Raw genomic sequence first — 14,165 nt, forward strand, 5'->3', positions numbered from 1 at the left:
CTTAAAACATGGCAGTGGCAGGACTTATTACCTAGAATGGAATGCGCAGGGCATGTCTTGTGAGCAGTGCTTGTCATACCTGGGGCACTCATGCTATCTATTTTCAGCGTAGTTTGACTCCTTGTCACACATTCTCCTTGCAAAGATAGCTGATGTCACACTTACTGCTGTCAAGGGTGTGGTCATACATTCCTGTTACCAATGCAATAGCACATCCACTGCCTCATGTATGAAACACTTTTTTACCTTATGATTGATTGTGTCTTAGTTGTCTGTCATGTGCTACAATGAACCATGTTGGCAACATGGATGTGTGTCATAGCTGTGGTTCTCTGAATTTGCCCTTCACATGTGAAATGGACAGGACATATGTCTTTTCCACTGTGTGTGATGTTGGCTGTACATTCATACCCATCAAATGTGTTGTGGCTTTTTCAGTATCCTAATCTGCATTTCTGCAATGCTCTATGAGGCTAAACTCTAATTATGTTTCCTAGGGATCACATGATGCATAAATAATTACCCAGACCATGATTGAGTGATGAAGTGGGGTGTGTAATGACATGGTAAGAAAGTAGGGATGGCAACTAGAGTTAAAAGAAGTTTTGTACAATGTGTTGTCTCCGACGCAATCCTGCTGCAGTGTTTGGATGGCCTCCCTCATGTTGACGAACAGCATCCTCCTCTTCCTCCTCCTCAGGCATTTGTGGGTCTGATTTATAGAGGGGAATGTTCCTCCTTACACAAATGTTGTGCAGGATGGCACAGGTCAAAATGATTTTGCAGACCATCTCAGGTGAATATAAGAGGCTGCCTCTGGTGATGTCGAGGCACCTGAATCTTGACTTCAGGATGCCAAAAGTCCTCTCTACTATGGTGTGTGTCCTCCAATGTGCCTCATTATAGGCACACTCTGCTGCTGTGCTTAGGTTTGCAAATGGGGTCATGGTCCATGGCTGGATCTCATAACCCTGAACAGCTGAAAGAGAAAATGAGTGTAAATATTTGGATGTTGCTTGCACCTTGATTATCTCTTTGCATGGCAGTTGTTCTCTTGTGTCATCTGTGACTCCTCTGTGTTTGTGTTATTGTGTGGGATCCTAGGCTTCTAGGATGTTCTTTCAGCATTAGGTTGTTTATTTATCTAAACTGTTGTTTGACTAATTGACTGGATATCAGTGGTATCTTTGTAAACTTGCAGTTCATTGTGTATCTCCCATGTATTATGTCAAGTGAAAGAAGTGTCCATGTGCCTTCACTGGAGGTGACATGATACTTCCACACACACAATCGATTCTACTGTGGTGGTAACACGGTTGCACTATGTGGCCTGAACATCCCATCCAATTCAACATATGTAATAGCATGTGAAAAACAACAGGGAGGTCCTTTGATTTGGCTAGGTGACAATGTACAACACATCTCCCTAAGTTTGCAGCACTGAAGTGTTCACAATTGACAATGCACAAATATCCCATGTGTGACACGTTCTATGTAAACCTATTTTTGTGCCTTCACCAAGTTGGCTCATGTGCAAATGTGTACCTACACTACTGAACCCGGTCCAGGTGAGCTGGCTAACTTTGTTGTGGGGGTGAAGGTTTGAGTGTCAGAAGGTTTATATGCCTGTACATCTGTTGTATATATGTATAATTGTCTCAATCCGTATGTGTAGCAATGTGCACTTTGCAATATTGTCACATAAATATGTGTTCTTAGCACAGTCCACTTCCTAATGTCAGCCCAGGAGTGATGTGAGATGTTGGTACTGCCTCAATGATTCCATGTCACTTTCATTTGAGTCATCGTCATCATGCTATGTGTCTCATGGTGTTTGACCTGCAGTGAAACACATTACACACCCCTTACACAGTACGTATTGCTTGGAAGGGTGTGTGATTGAGTGTTATTGATGTATTTTTTAAAGATTCATCTTCCAAGTTGTACTGCCAGTTAAGGCCATGTCATTATCACTGTGTGGTTTTAAATTGGTCCCTTGTGGCTCTGGAGTGGCATCTGTTGTTATTTGCATCTGTCATTTGTCCATTGGTGTGTATCCCATTGGGCCAGGATATCAAACATGACTAGCAGTGTCACAACCTTAGTGTCTTCCTGGCCATGTGTCAATGTAGTGGTGTATGTGTTGTGTGTCCTACAGGGTTGCTGTGCTGTGTGTATATAACTAGGTTTCTGTACTTACCAACAAGTAGGCCATTTCCATATAGTCCATCCTGGAAGTGTTGATTGATGGTGCTATGGTGGAAGATAAAGGAATCATGTACACTCTCAGGATACTTTGCCCCGATGTTGGTGATCAATCCCCGGTGATCCACAATGGCCTGCACATTGATGAAGTGTGTGTGCTTCCTATTGTAGTATAGATGCTCGGTTGCAGCAGGTGGCACAATCCGTACATGTGTGCAATCAATGGCACCAAGCATGTGGGGGAAGCCATTGATTTGGTAAAAGCCCTGTTTGGTCTCCTGCTGCTTCAGCTGTGTGTTGGGGATGCTGATGTGGCGGGGTGTGAGGGAGATGATGGCATCCAGTACCTCAGTTAGGAATACAGAGAATGAGGGCTGTGAGATCCCGGCAACCAGGGCACCAGTGGTTTGAAGAGAGCCACTTGCCAACATGTGGAGGACAGCTAGCAGCTTGGTCTCTGGTGGAATGAAGTGGGGTGTCTGCAAGCTGGGTGCCAACTGTGGCTCAATGTGGCGCAACAGCTGCTGTATGACTTACCAGTTTAGTCTGTACCTCTGGATGATGCCATGTTCCCTGATGCCCTGAAGAGTTGTCCTGGTCCTGAATATCCTCTCCTGCCTTCTGCGTTGCCTTTGGGGTCCCTGCTGGTGTGGTGGAAGCTGCTGCTGTTGGTCCTGTGCTCTGCGTCTTCGTGCATGCTGGATGAATAGCCCCTCCATGTCTTCCTTTTGGAGCTCTGATGTTGCTTCTGTGGGTTTTCCTTAAGTACTGGTGTGTTTGCCCCATTTTAACACCTGCCCTGACCCTGGCATTAATTTTTGATGCAAATCAGGTTGTGCGCCCTTTTTTAGACTCCGCCTCCCAGCCGTGCAGGATTTTTGCACGGTTGGATAAATCTGGCACACGGATGTTTAAGTCATTTTTTGGACGGGAACGTCTACCTTGCATATCATTAACGCAAGGCGGTTTCACGCAACCAGAAAATGACGCACACTGAGATATTTTGATGTTAGCGGGGTCTAGCGTCAAAGTATAAATATGGTGTTAGTTTTGCGCCAAATTTGCGTAAAAAAATGACGCAAATCCGGTGCAAGCAGAGTATAATATGTCCCATTGTACCTTGTTTATAAGTGAGACCTAAGCCTAGAGTAAGAAATTATTACTTACATCAAAACAATTGTGAATCATGTACTTTAAGTTCAATCAGGGCTGTAAATTAATATTAGTGGTGTGAAGAATATTATGCTAAATAATTTGTTAAATGTTTTGTGCAGTTCATGAAACAGTTTCTTGAATGGCATCCGTGTACCTGCAGGCACATGTAACATAACATAGAAACCCTAGGGTTCATAAATCCGCTTAAAAATCTACTAGAGTATCTCAATTTAAAAGTTGCATTCTGGAAGAAAACATGTTTTTATTCAAGTATTCATTTAAGTATTTTAAAATAGTCCAAATAAAAATGCTTGCAAAAATGTAATTTTGCAGTGCCCTTCATTGTAATTCTCCTCTTCTTCCAGCACATCAACTTCCTGCTGTTCTAAAATCAACACTTGTGAGAAATTTGGTTATTAATTACCGCAAGCAAGCCATTAATCACTGTCTAGTTAGGCCAAAACATAGAATCTCTGCAAAGCCTTTGGTAGCTATGCCACACACATCAGGCAATCCCCCTTACAAGCAAGTGACACTTTCAAGCAGTATCAGCTATTTTAAAGCAAAAAAAAACAATGGAATGCATTCACAAACCACCTGAAAAAGATAGAACAATGTTTGTTGTGAGCAAAAAGGCACCAAAACAATTTAGAATTGGAGCCAGAGATACTTTTTCTAAGAGATATCTACACGTGGTGACAGCCGAGTACAACTTTATGTTGCCCCAGAAAAACAAAGCACAGCCCACCATATTGTAAATCACACCATCAGACCTTTTTTTGGTAAGGCCCCTAGTGTTTTATTATAACAGTAAATGTGTCCTCACATTGTTGTTGGGCATGAAGAGGCATCTTGCACTCAAAAGTAGTGCAAATAACAGAGATACCATGAATGACAGCCACTCACGTCCCGGTTCTTTACGTTGTTCCAATGCTACAGCTGTAAAGTTTGCCACACTCAGGAATTCTATATATGTGGATCTATCTCTCTCTCCCTCTATCTCACTCTCTCTCTCTCTCTCTCTCTCTATATATATATATATATATATATATATATATATCTATTGCCATTTCTAAACTTTCACCAGTAACTGGCCTGCACTCAGGACAGGTGCCTCCGCTGCGTGGTGGTGAACCCACCATATATGCACTTCCAAAAACCAACACAGAGCACTCTTGGGATTCCAGTCATCATTTTATTACCAGTGAATGTGTTTCAGCCATTGCCTTCCTCAGCACTGGTCCAGTAATAGTAATTTGTCAATGATAGAACTTAAAAGAGGACTGCCGGCATCCTCGCTGATGGTTAAAGTCCATGGCAGCCATTACTAAATGGCTGTGGCGAGGGTAAAATGGAAACATAATGGCACCATGGATTTTTGGATTGCTTGCGATGACTAATCATGGTGTTAAGAGGACTGCGTAAAGCATTTGCAGTGCTGAATATCGATACATAAAGAATGGATAATTATGGCTAGTATGCCTGTATTATGAACAGAGGGCATATCACAGATGCAAGCATTGAAGACATATTTAAGACATATTTAATAATGACTGCCATGGACTTTAAACATCAACGAGGATGCTGGAATGATGGCGAAGGTGCTAGTTATAGTTACTTTAGGGCACAAGTTAGAGTTACTTGAAAGAACTCTAACTATAACTGCCGGATTTCTATGTTTTGTGTGAGTGAATTCAGAATTTAACTATAATGTCCCTGCAACCTTTGTTTTTCTTCAGTGAATTCCTATTTTTTTTAACATAAAGTATGTGTAATTATTATATGTTATTCCAATATTTAATGAAATCTTCTCAAAGTCATTGTAGCCAAAGATATACAATTTATTTTCCCTTTAATATCTTAAAAACTACTGAAGTAGCTGGTCAAGGCGGCGGGCTTATCTAGCCCTCTAACAACTGTAAACATAAGAATAGATCTTGATCAGGGAAAATCACCATTGAATGGTAGAGAGTGCCCCTCACACACCTCTACAAGTGACCAGCATGGACTGTCCTCTGAAGTAGGTCCAGATCGAGTAGCAAAAGGTTACCAGCAGGAACCAGCTGGGGCTGGAAATAAGCAGATTTTTCTCCAGAGATATCGGACTAGGCGTTCACAATAAATCGTTGGAATATACTTAAACTCCTGCAAGCCATACCCCCGCTGGAGAATATTCAATCCGCAGATATAAAATCAAATTTTTAAATAGGGACTGGACGCTAAACAGCCCCCACTAAGATTCCACCCTGGTGACCTGGTCTTCCGCATCTGTCAGCAACAGGGTTCTCAAGGAGAAAAATGTCTTTTATAAATGGTAAATTGAGCTTAAAACTCCCCAGCTGGTCCTGGTTAGCTATAAGGTAGATCCCACAGGAAAGAGTAAACCCTTAAAACCTTATTCAATTTTGAGGACAGCAACTGGAAACCTTACACGGCTATTTATCACCCAATAAATTACACGTTAGATAACGGACATGATCCAGGGCAATTAAATATAGGATGGCTTTCAGCGGCTCTCCACCATGGTGTGAACCGCTGACAAAATCCCTCTCTATTTAGATCACCCAAGGTTAACTGTCATCGTAACTCCTTAAAAATCTGTTCCTGGAACATAAATGGGATAAGTGTCAATAACCAGAGAAAAAACTTATCCCTGTGAACATACTTTCAAATTGTGCTTCTTCAGGAGACCTGGGCAATAAATCCTTTCACAATTGATGGCCATTTGGGTTTCTTCTCTCTAGCCTATAAAGTGAAGAAATTTGGCCAGCCGAAGGGGGGGTCTGGCGGCCTTCATAGCAGTTGGGCTGAAGGTAAACTGTATACAATTAAAAGAAGACTATGCTGATATTTTGGTAATAAAACTGCTAGATTGGCATAAGACGTTAGGTAGACCTCTGTGGGTAATAAATGTTTATATACACCCAGATGCCCACCCCAAGAAGCTATTGTCCTCTAAACTTGTGGTACTAGTATTAATGGGGATGCAAGAATCTGATGCCCCGGAGCTGCTAATAGCAGCAGATTTTAACATGAAGTTACTGCAACCACATGATAGAGAGGAACAGATAGTAAATCAGGATTTTATATGGTCTGTTCCACAACAAACTTTGGGCAGTGAGGTTAGGGGCGGTGGAGAGGCTAAAGTGGTTGCTTTCGTTAAAGATTTGGAGGCATCCGGCCTTAGAATCTTGACAGGAGATACCAACAGAACATCCCTCCTGCTCCTACCTGCTATGCTTTGGGATTTCAGTCGTCAGTGATTGATTATAGAATGGTTACTCTACCACTGTTGGCGATAATTGGATCCTATTGTAAAGACAGATTTAAGTGACCACGGCTTGCAAAGTATTGAGATAAATTATAGTGTTCCTATGCATAAACCAGCTATTACCTCTCCTAGGAACCTTATCTCAACCAATCACAAGAATTTTGGTGGCGTGGGGACTCAATCAAAACTATTGGGAAAACGTCTGAGGAACTACTTAACCAAATTGGGTGCAATTCAAGTGATGAACCAATAACCCTATGGTCATTATTCTTGGAGGAATTTGCAGCTAGATTTCTCTCTGACCCCCCCGGTAAACTGCATCTGCACTATGAGTTAGAGAAGGAAAAAAATTGAGATAAAATAGAAATAACAGCAGTCACTACACTGTTGAGGGAAAAGAGGAACCGGTTATCAAGATTAGCCAAAAAACAATTTAATGATCCCGGTATACAAAAAGACTTAAAAGTAATAAATAGTCAATATCGTAAACAGATATGGGAAGAAAAAACAAAGAAAAGGAAAGAATTTTGTGCAAAGGCCTATTTCCTAAGCAAACAAAATAACTCTCAGGCCTTCTGGAAAATGATTAACAACTCAAGTAGGGCCCCTACAAATCTATCAAGTTCAGATAGCTCTGAGTTATCTTGGTACGATTTTCTTACTCAGTATTTTAATCATGATAATCAAATTAAAGAAGAGGCGCTTTGCCCAGGGAGTCTACCAGTGACTTATGGGCTGCAATCGGATGATAATTCCGTCAGTTATAGATCTACGGATGATAATGATCAAATGTTCTCCGTCCCGCAGATAAAAAACCTTATTAATAGAAGCCGGCAGGACAGGGCCCCAGGCCCGAATGGGATCCCAAATGCTTTATATAAAACCAATCCAGGCTTCTGGGCAGAGAGGCTGGTCATGATCTATAATAGTGCATTGGAGTGTGAAACATTCCCATGCTGTTGTAAAGGTACCATTATCCACACAATTTTTAAAGGGGGTGATTGTTCCAAACCTGAGAATTATCGTTTAATCACCTTAACTGACACTGAGGGTAAATACTATGTAGGTGCCCTCTTGGAAGATCTACAGATGTGGGTTGCTCAAAAAAACATTATTCCGGTCAATCAGTCAGGATTTTAAAAGGGGCCTGGAACAGCAGTAAACATCCTATCCCTCACTACAATTATAGATAAATGTAAACAAGGAAAACACCCTCTGTATGTATGTTTTGTGGATTTTAAATCCGCCTTCAACTCGGTACTTCTTAGCCTACTGTGGGCAAATTTAAACTCCTGGAGTATCCCGGTGAAATTATTACAAGCAGTGCAGATGCTGTATTCTGGCATGTGGATTAGAGTGAAAATTGGAGATGGTACCTTTCTATCAAGGAAGGTGGGGACTGAACGCGGTTTTAAACAAGGCTGAGTCCTAGCGCCCTATCTTTTCAATCTTTATTTATCAGATCTGTCCTATATATTAAATGGGGTAAATGTACACCCCCCAAAGATTGGGGATCGCTTCATCTCAAATCTGATTTATGCTGATGATGTTGTCCTTTTAAATTACACAAAAATTGGATTACAGCGTTTAGCAACAAAATTGGTAGACCTTGCAGCGCAAAATCGTTTAGTTATAAATGAGAAGAAAACAAAGATTATGGAAATAAGAAGCAAAAGATAGAAAAAATATAAGTTGTACCTTCAAGGCTCAAAACTTGAACAAGTCAAATTTTATAGATAGTTGGGGGTACTACTAGATGAGAGGGAGTCATTCTCCCCCAGATAACAGATTTAGTACAAAAAGGAAATACCTTGCTGATTGCTTTTTGTTTCTTATTAAGAGTGTTAGATGGCCCCAGTAATAGGCCTCAGTTACAAGTGATAGCCGGCAAGTTAATTCCAAGTGTTACCTACGGTAGGGAAGCCCTGAGGGGAAGGGATGCAATCACCGTGAATGGGATTATTGGGAAAGTTTTTAGATCTATTTTCCACCTTCCCAAGAATGCATCTCAGGCCCAAATTAGGCTGGAGTTCGGGTATGTGAATCAAGTGATTGAAAGACAGGGGGCCTATATTAAACTTTGGAAAAGCATGCAACTTGCAAACGAAAATGGGTTAAGCAAAGCTCTTTGGAAAGAGCTAAATATGGAACCAAAGGTCCTCATCACAGTTATATTTTGACCAGTCTATGGATGATCTGGGTGTCCGTTCATTATGGGATAAGAGTTTTTTTAAAAATGATTAATCGTATGGCAATGAAAAAGTCCCTGGTTGTGGATAAGAGTCTCCTTTTTAGTAAATCCCATTTGTGGTTTATAATCAAGGAATATAAAATGCTAAAATGCCAGTTGTATCTGGATTGGGGTTGGTCAAAAAAAGAAAAAGATCTATTTATTAAATATAGATTTGGTCATCTTCCAGGAGGTCAAGATTTTGCACCAAGGGCTAGCTCAGGATTAACGTCATCTTGCTCTCTATGTGGGAGTGGAATAGGGGGTCTGTTACACCTGATTTGCATATGCCAAAGCTTAGGGCAAGAACAAAGAAGGTACCTCAAGGTCTTGATCAATCAGAGACTCATACGTACTTGTAGGCAGGCTGTGACCGCCTGTTTCAATTCCTCGGATTTTTCATTGAAGGTTAGGTTAGTAAAGTTTCTAAGTCAGGCCTCGAAAAACCTGGAAGCTCTGAGTATGCTAAAATCAGTAGTGGGTGTGGAACGAATTTGAGTTCTGGTCATTAGATTTTTGACTGACAAGATGGTAGCTGACATACAGCGAGTGCTAGTCCATAAGGTCTTAGCCAGTGAGATATTGGTACGGTAGGACTTTTATTTTATTAATCATATTAACAGTGGACTGTTTTAGGGAGAACAAGTATTGACTAATTTATTTTTATTTGTATCAATACAAATCTAATGGAATATTAATTAGGGTTATAAAAATTGTATACATTATAAGATTTTGTATTTTCAACAAAATTATTTTGTTATTGGGTAAGGTTTGGATATGAAATTGTACTGTGATTAATGAATAATATGGTCTGTGCAGAGGTTTTTATTAACTAAGCATGTTAATTATTAAATAAAAATTAGTGGAAGGATTTACACCGAATAAGCGAAAGTGTGGTCTGCGTACCAAAAGCTAGCTTTCTGCCAAATTTGGTGTAATTCTGTCCAGCGGTTCGGGGGTGTTTAAAGGTCCTATGGGAATTAACATGGGAAATGCAACTGTTCCCCCCTCCCATATTTCTTGGCCCCACTTGACAGATCACCTTGAAACTTTCCATGTGCAACAAGAATCACTGCAACACTTTTTTGGGAAAATGTGTGAAGATTCGTCAAATGGTGCCAAAGATATAGGCAAGTCAAAAAATAATTTTTCCATGGAAAGATGGTCCTAACTATAGCTACTTAGGGCCAGATGTAGGAAGCCTTTTGCGCCTCGCAAACGGCGAAAAACGCAGTTTGCGAGGCGCAAAAGGCCAAACGCGATGCACAACCGCAAATTGCGAGTCGGGAATGGGTGTTCCCTTCCTATTTGCGACCGCATCGCCATGCTGAGTTGATTTGAGACCGCGAATTACCATCCACTTGAAGTGGATGGTAACTGATTCGCAAAAGGGAAGGGACCCCTTCCCCTTTGTGAATATCAATAAAAATATTTTTTCAGAGCAGGCAGTGGTCCTATGGACCACTGCCTACTCTGAAAAAAACTAAACCAAATGGTTTCGGAATTTTTTCTTTTTGCAGCTCGTTTTCCTTTAAGGAAAACGGGCTGCAAAAAGAAAAAAAATAACTGCTTTATTCAAAAAGCAGTCACGGACATGGTCGTCTGCTGTCTCCAGCAGGCCACCATCCCTGTGAGTGCATGGACTCGCTATGGGGCCGCAAACTGCGACCCACCTCATTAATATTCATGAGGTGGGTCTTTGCGACCCCATAGCGAGTCGCAGAAGGTGTCTGAGACACCTTTCTGCATGCACGTTTGCGAGCTGCAATTTGCGAGTCGCTATGACTCACAAATTGCAAGTCGCAAAAGAAAACTTACCTACATCTGGCCCCTAGTGGTTACCACCACTAGGTAAAATATATATAACAAAGGTTACAGCAATTTTATAGTTAGGCTCACATTTTAAACATACACAACCATAGAAATTAACCTATTACCCTATTAGACTTATTTGAAGTACCTATAACTCACACCCCAAGGTAACTATAACTCATGCCCCTGACATGCACAGTTTTTTTTGTAAATAATTGTCCAACAAATGTGACAGTAATATTATCAACGATGTTATAAAAGATGTTGTGATTGTTGTAATTTCTAGGATAATTAGCATTGCATGGTGAGGGCACGAGTTATAGTTACCTTTGGGTGTGAGTTGTTATGAAGCTTCCTAATTTCCTCATTTACTGCATTATGCTCAGTAGAAACCTCTTTCAGTTTTCCACTTCCCTTCCATGTAGATGGCATTCAGATATGCCACGCTTTTTTCATAAATTCAGAATTTTAGCACTTTAGTTGCACATTAGAACACTGTGGTAAAGCTGCTGATCGCCATGAAGTTAGCAGGCAGTCTACTGCTGGTATTGAAAGTACATGTTGCAGTCTGCATGTCAGAATGTGTTAATTAAATAGAAGCAGATATTTGAGACATAATTTAAACTGTGTCTTAATTTTGCTATCTTCTGTACTAACCATACTTTCTATGACTAAATGAGCCCCCTCATGTTGTTCCTTTCTAAATTAAGTGTTTTACATTTTTAAGTTTGATTCAAGATGGCTTTAGGACTGCCACACATTTGTCATAAGTAAGACTATTAATACTGTAGTTGTTCTTTAGAACACTCTGGGAGGCTGCAGTAGAAAATAGAGGAATTAGGTGGCCAGGCTGCTCCTGTTGAAAGTGCATGTTTTACTGAGAATATCAGACTTTGTTCTCACATGGCTAAGAAACGGAAAGATGGTTTACATTTACTGAAAATATGCTCTCATTTCAGCATCTAAAGCACCTTCCATAACCTCTATGAGAAAATCCTGAGAGGAAACGATTTTCTCTCAATCGTGACTCATGGACTCACAGCAGAAGGTCAGAATTTTTATAGGGTAAAATCACTTTAGTACACATCACAATTCCTAAAATTAATGTGGTACCATCAACAAATGATTTATATTTTAACTAAAATCTGTTATCACTGTTTATACATGCTCTTTTATATGATCCCCTAAAGCTGCCGTTCACTACAATGCATATCAATAGAGTCCATGTCCCAAATTTACAGGACACAGAGACCAAATCCTTGCGTCTTGTAATGGCTGCCTAAATGTATTGTTGAGGTTGTATCTAACCAAACAGGATTCACTAGTCTTCTTTAAATTGGACAGTCAGAGCATATCTGGATACCAACTGTGCAGATATCTATAAATATTAAACCTTGATTTCTCAACAGCTAATGCATGGATTTATCCCAAAGCACAAAGCAAATGCAAATACTTTCTAGACCATGATCTAGATTCTTGCCAAATGTGGTGTAATTCTGTTCAGCAGTTTTTGTGGTAGTGCTTCTTAAAAGTGTATGAAAAATGCATGGGGATTCTGCATTTTGGGACCCTCTTCTTTTTCTTGACACCTGCTTGATGGATCACCCAGAAACTGTTCATGGACAAACTAGTCACCACAAAGCACGTTTTTGGAAAGTTACATGAAGATTCATCTAATGTTGCAAAAGTTGTTAGCAAAACAAAAAAGGCATATCCAATGGAAACACTGACTATACTATAACTACACAGTGGTCACCACCACTGTGTAATATATGTGTGTATGTACACACACACACACACACACACACACACACACACACATAAATATGCATATCTTTCATTGTAAAGGTATGTGTGGTAAAGGCATATTCATGATAACATGGTAAAAGCATAAATGGTAAAGGCAATGCGTAATAAATACTTTTCATGGTAATGGATGTGTGGTAATGGAACTATGTTGTAATGCCTGCATGGTAAAGGCTGTTCCCCTAGATCTTAATCTATCATTAAATCAGTCTTTGAAAACTGAGTGAAAATTAACTTTAAAATACTTTGTTAGAATCCTTGCAGATTTTGAATGAAGAATTTTAACTATACCTGGGCCTGTTCATTGACAATGCAGATGAAATCTGAACAGTGAAAATGTTTTTGAGCCTTCAGTCACTGATAAGGTACATATTTCAAATGTAATATGCAACTTTTTTTAAATCGTAAGCACCCTGCCATGTGGGCATATGGCACACTGTACTGGCAATTTAGTAATATAAAAATGTTATCCTACATGCCAAAGCCAACTTTTCTGTCCATGTGTCACTGCAGTGCTTTCAAAGTGCAGCCCAGCAAGAGCATATTTCTGCTATTATCAGCCACAAATTTGAGGTGACCAATCTGGGGTGGTCATTCAGATATGTCATATTCCCTACAGCACGTAAAGGCAGTAACTTTTGTAATTAAGCCCTGGCATAATGTTTGCTACACGGGCATTTCAAGAAATACAAGCAACACCCAAGGTAACATTGTTTTGCTGCCTTGCATGGATGAGATGTCCATTGGTGGAACAACAATGCTAACAACCTGAATGCTAGCAGCATTTCCTTAACATGAGCACCTATAAAATAACTTGAGAAGTTTTTTTTATATTAACTTTTACCCAACCAGACCATTAGATAATTTTTCAGTATAAATACATTTTAAATGTTTTCAGATTAGAAAGAAACTCCATACGGAGAGAGGCAACTAATCATCATTATAATCATTATTCTTCCCATGTCTGCAAACACTGCTACATCATCTACAGTTGGAAGTTGGAATTGTTACATTTTTTGGAAAATCAAGTATTTTCAGTGTCAATTTTTGCAAGCACCAATGTTTGTGTTTCTTTTTTGCTGTTTTCATTGTGTTTATTTGTTGTTGATTGCTGAGAATGTAAGTTAGAAAGGGTGCAGCAACGCCTATGTAAGATAAAGGAATAATATACATTTTTGGATGGGCAGGCCTAGAGTCAATAATATGTCCTCATATGACTTGGAGCTTTTCTGATTTGTCTATGGTGTTTTCCTTTTTGGGGACTAGTGTGCTGTAGGCCTTAAATATATTTATGTATTTTTCACATTCTCACTGCCTCTGCATTAGAGGTATTTTTATAATTTTAGAGGATTGTGGATGCCTTGTACTCATGTCAGATTTAGGCAGTTTAGTGTCTGCATACTCCTGTTTGTGTCTAGGGTTGGAGTGGCTCCAGGAATCCAGACCAACGTTGCAAGACATTTTGCTTTGTTCTTCCAGAAAAGCCTGGCTATAATTTCATGTGTGTAGTTATGGTTCTATAAGATTGATGCTTTTTTGTTCCTCCTCAACTCTTGAAATTATTTTACAGGGGTAATTGCTGTCTTGTGCTGTTTGTGTTTTGGGACATTTTTTAAAGGTGATCTTAATCTTTACTCGCTGTTTCTATGTTGCTGTGTTGTCATTATATATTTGAATTTTGACTGG

The 14,165-nt window shown here is 39.9% G+C and overlaps 1 protein-coding gene across 1 annotated transcript in view; it reads left to right on the forward strand.

Moving 5' to 3' along the window:
• Positions 1-14,165, forward strand: part of KHDRBS2 (KH RNA binding domain containing, signal transduction associated 2) — a 1,516,682-nt gene that overhangs the window by 1,500,207 nt on the left and 2,310 nt on the right. Inside the window, exon 12 of the transcript XR_011203853.1 lies at positions 11,633-11,721. The gene's annotated coding sequence lies outside the window, so the exon portion shown is untranslated. The remainder of the gene's footprint in view (positions 1-11,632; positions 11,722-14,165) is intronic.

Source organism: Pleurodeles waltl, chromosome 5 (assembly GCF_031143425.1).
Source record: "Pleurodeles waltl isolate 20211129_DDA chromosome 5, aPleWal1.hap1.20221129, whole genome shotgun sequence".
Lineage (NCBI taxonomy): Eukaryota > Metazoa > Chordata > Amphibia > Caudata > Salamandridae > Pleurodeles > Pleurodeles waltl.